Source organism: Lactuca sativa, chromosome 2 (assembly GCF_002870075.4).
Source record: "Lactuca sativa cultivar Salinas chromosome 2, Lsat_Salinas_v11, whole genome shotgun sequence".
Classification (NCBI taxonomy): Eukaryota; Viridiplantae; Streptophyta; class Magnoliopsida; order Asterales; family Asteraceae; genus Lactuca; species Lactuca sativa.
The window spans coordinates 6267714-6272275 of NC_056624.2; the positions used below are offsets into that span (position 1 = coordinate 6267714).

A 4562-nucleotide genomic window follows, 5' to 3' on the forward strand; every position below is an offset into this window, starting at 1 on the left:
TATATAAACCCCTTAAGGCTTATGAATTCGTCTAAGCCTTTCCAAGATGTCCTAAGGACGAATTCCTACCTCTCTCCTCTCTCTTTATACCTTCTCCACTTGCTTATGGTGTTTGTAAGCCATTAGAGGAGTGACACTTGTGACTCTAAGCCTTCCAAAGTCAATACAAGGAGATTTGGGATTGTTATTACTACATAACAATCAAGGTAACATTATAAACCTATTCTCATGTTAATATGATTATTTGAATGCTAGAATTAGGGTTTATAGTCTTGGATAACATGCATGTACAATAGAGAAACCTAGATCCAAGCATTAGGGTTTGTATGAGCACATAGGATGTCTTATGACCAAAACCCATCAACTACATCTCTCGCAACCCACTCTTATGGCATGTATTGACTGGTCCATTTGTGTTATCCTTCGATCCATATTATTCAGCATGGCCATTACAGTTGCTATTTCTTCAGTTTGGGCCCCTCCACTGCCTTTGATTCCATCTTGCCTAGGGTTGTGGTATTCGTGAGAGTGCTTCGCGAATTCTTCAATCAACTCCTTGACCTCCCTTGGATTTTTCTTTGTTAACGGTCCTTGAGAGTCAAGGAGTTGTCTCGTCATAACGTTGACCCCATCATAGAAGATTGAGATCTCTTGTTGCACATTTAGATCATGCTGAGGGCAATTTCTGAGCAAGCCCTTGTACCGCCCCCATGCTTCGTATAATGACTGCCCCGTCTGTTGCTCAAAGTTGGCTATTGCTTATGGTGTTTGTAAGCCATTAGAGGAGTGACACTTGTGACTCTAAGCCTTCCAAAGTCAATACAAGGAGATTTGGGATTGTTATTACTACATAACAATCAAGGTAACATTATAAACCTATTCTCATGTTAATATGATTATTTGAATGCTAGAATTAGGGTTTATAGTCTTGGATAACATGCATGTACAATAGAGAAACCTAGATCCAAGCATTAGGGTTTGTATGAGCACATAGGATGTCTTATGACCAAAACCCATCAACTACATCTCTCGCAACCCACTCTTATGGCATGTATTGACTGGTCCATTTGTGTTATCCTTCGATCCATATTATTCAGCATGGCCATTACAGTTGCTATTTCTTCAGTTTGGGCCCCTCCACTTCCTTTGATTCCATCTTGCCTAGGGTTGTGGTATTCGCGAGAGTGCTTCGCGAATTCTTCAATCAACTCCTTGACCTCCCTTGGATTTTTCTTTGTTAACGGTCCTTGAGAGTCAAGGAGTTGTCTCGTCATAACGTTGACCCCATCATAGAAGATTGAGATCTCTTGTTGCACATTTAGATCATGCTGAGGGCAATTTCTGAGCAAGCCCTTGTACCGCCCCCATGCTTCGTATAATGACTGCCCCGTCTGTTGCTCAAAGTTGGCTATTGCTTATGGTGTTTGTAAGCCATTAGAGGAGTGACACTTGTGACTCTAAGCCTTCCAAAGTCAATACAAGGAGATTTGGGATTGTTATTACTACATAACAATCAAGGTAACATTATAAACCTATTCTCATGTTAATATGATTATTTGAATGCTAGAATTAGGGTTTATAGTCTTGGATAACATGCATGTACAATAGAGAAACCTAGATCCAAGCATTAGGGTTTGTATGAGCACATAGGATGTCTTATGACCAAAACCCATCAACTACATCTCTCGCAACCCACTCTTATGGCATGTATTGACTGGTCCATTTGTGTTATCCTTCGATCCATATTATTCAGCATGGCCATTACAGTTGCTATTTCTTCAGTTTGGGCCCCTCCACTTCCTTTGATTCCATCTTGCCTAGGGTTGTGGTATTCGCGAGAGTGCTTCGCGAATTCTACAATCAACTCCTTGACCTCCCTTGGATTTTTCTTTGTTAACGGTCCTTGAGAGTCAAGGAGTTGTCTCGTCATAACGTTGACCCCATCATAGAAGATTGAGATCTCTTGTTGCACATTTAGATCATGCTGAGGGCAATTTCTGAGCAAGCCCTTGTACCGCCCCCATGCTTCGTATAATGACTGCCCCGTCTGTTGCTCAAAGTTGGCTATTGCTTATGGTGTTTGTAAGCCATTAGAGGAGTGACACTTGTGACTCTAAGCCTTCCAAAGTCAATACAAGGAGATTTGGGATTGTTATTACTACATAACAATCAAGGTAACATTATAAACCTATTCTCATGTTAATATGATTATTTGAATGCTAGAATTAGGGTTTATAGTCTTGGATAACATGCATGTACAATAGAGAAACCTAGATCCAAGCATTAGGGTTTGTATGAGCACATAGGATGTCTTATGACCAAAACCCATCAACTACATCTCTCGCAACCCACTCTTATGGCATGTATTGACTGGTCCATTTGTGTTATCCTTCGATCCATATTATTCAGCATGGCCATTACAGTTGCTATTTCTTCAGTTTGGGCCCCTCCACTGCCTTTGATTCCATCTTGCCTAGGGTTGTGGTATTCGCGAGAGTGCTTCGCGAATTCTTCAATCAACTCCTTGACCTCCCTTGGATTTTTCTTTGTTAACGGTCCTTGAGAGTCAAGGAGTTGTCTCGTCATAACGTTGACCCCATCATAGAAGATTGAGATCTCTTGTTGCACATTTAGATCATGCTGAGGGCAATTTCTGAGCAAGCCCTTGTACCACCCCCATGCTTCGTATAATGACTGCCCCGTCTGTTGCTCAAAGTTGGCTATTGCTTATGGTGTTTGTAAGCCATTAGAGGAGTGACACTTGTGACTCTAAGCCTTCCAAAGTCAATACAAGGAGATTTGGGATTGTTATTACTACATAACAATCAAGGTAACATTATAAACCTATTCTCATGTTAATATGATTATTTGAATGCTAGAATTAGGGTTTATAGTCTTGGATAACATGCATGTACAATAGAGAAACCTAGATCCAAGCATTAGGGTTTGTATGAGCACATAGGATGTCTTATGACCAAAACCCATCAACTACATCTCTCGCAACCCACTCTTATGGCATGTATTGACTGGTCCATTTGTGTTATCCTTCGATCCATATTATTCAGCATGGCCATTACAGTTGCTATTTCTTCAGTTTGGGCCCCTCCACTGCCTTTGATTCCATCTTGCCTAGGGTTGTGGTATTCGCGAGAGTGCTTCGCGAATTCTTCAATCAACTCCTTGACCTCCCTTGGATTTTTCTTTGTTAACGGTCCTTGAGAGTCAAGGAGTTGTCTCGTCATAACGTTGACCCCATCATAGAAGATTGAGATCTCTTGTTGCACATTTAGATCATGCTGAGGGCAATTTCTGAGCAAGCCCTTGTACCGCCCCCATGCTTCGTATAATGACTCCCTCATCTGTTGCTCAAAGTTGGCTATTGCCTTCTTGAGTTTGGCTATCTTGGATGGCGGGCAAAACTGGTCCAGGAATTGCTCACGCGTTTGAGCCCAAGTGGTGATTGTATCCGGTGGAAGTGATTTTAACCACTCCTTAGCAGCTCCTTTGAAAGTGACGGGAAGCATCCTAAGCAAGATTGTGTTTCTGTTGACATTTGGGACATTGAAGTAATCCGCAATGTCGTTGACTTCATCTAGATGCTTAAAAGCATCCTCATGATCTTTCCCAAAAAATGGGATATCCTTCAGTGCAGTCAATATGTGTCCCTTCAACTCGAATGTGGCAGTGGCAGGTATTGCGGGTTGGACTAAACCGGGACCCACATCTTCTTGGATCCGCTTCTTGTAAGCTCCCATGGACATCTCTTTAATTGCTTCCATCTCGTTCCTTGTCTCGTTCTCGGGTTCGCTCGTGTGTTCTGCAAATTCCGACTCGGTATCGCTTTCGGACTCGGTTTGGACGGGCGTATGATCCAAATGCTCAAGATTGCTCTTGTGCCTCGTGGATGAACTTGACTCTCCTGTCTTCTTTCCCGACTTCCTAGAAAAGGTTGACTTCAATTCTTGTAAGGACGTCTTTTTCTTGTGAAGTATAGACTCGGGATCTTCAAGTGGTGGCACCAAGTGTGTGTTTGAGCTTCTGGTCATGAACTCCTACAACTTGCTAAACTAAAAAAAACGTAAAACTGAACTAAAATAAGAAAAACTAACTACAAACTAAAAATTAATTTTTTTTAACCTTCCACGTCGTGGACTCTGTGATTAATAGAAAAATTTTTATTTTGCTGAAAAATTAACTTTTTGTGGTTTTTACTCCACAAGAAGGATCGATTAATTTAATGCAAATAAATAAGCTAAAAACTAGGCCGTTCCCCGGCAACGGCGCCAAAAACTTGATGTGCACAAAAGTACTCACTAATTTTAATATTTATAACCTAACAAACTTAACTATCTATGCACTTATAGGAAGTGTACCTAGTCAGGTTACAGTATAGCTTGGGTAAGTCGGGTGTCGATCACAGGGAACGGTGTTCTAATTTAATATAATTACTATTAAATTTACCTAATTTATTAACAAGTTTAAAAAGGGTTTTATCTGGTTTTACAAGATTAGATGAAATTAAATCAAATTCAATAAATAAAAACACACTCTTGTTTAGTTTG

At 40.7% G+C, this 4562-nt stretch overlaps 4 non-coding genes across 4 annotated transcripts; all 4 read left to right on the forward strand.

Moving 5' to 3' along the window:
- The first annotated feature begins 664 nt into the window (after positions 1-664).
- On the forward strand, positions 665-770 carry LOC111902541 (small nucleolar RNA R71). Its single transcript, XR_002853862.1, has one exon. It is a non-coding gene; the product is annotated as a small nucleolar RNA R71 (small nucleolar RNA).
- A 550-nt stretch (positions 771-1320) lies between these two features.
- Positions 1321-1426, forward strand: LOC111902542 (small nucleolar RNA R71). Its single transcript, XR_002853863.1, has one exon. It is a non-coding gene; the product is annotated as a small nucleolar RNA R71 (small nucleolar RNA).
- A 550-nt stretch (positions 1427-1976) lies between these two features.
- On the forward strand, positions 1977-2082 carry LOC128132506 (small nucleolar RNA R71). The gene has a single exon (XR_008230560.1). It is a non-coding gene; the product is annotated as a small nucleolar RNA R71 (small nucleolar RNA).
- Positions 2083-3288: 1206 nt separating this feature from the next.
- Positions 3289-3395, forward strand: LOC111902540 (small nucleolar RNA R71). Its single transcript, XR_002853860.1, has one exon. It is a non-coding gene; the product is annotated as a small nucleolar RNA R71 (small nucleolar RNA).
- Positions 3396-4562: the final 1167 nt, after the last annotated feature.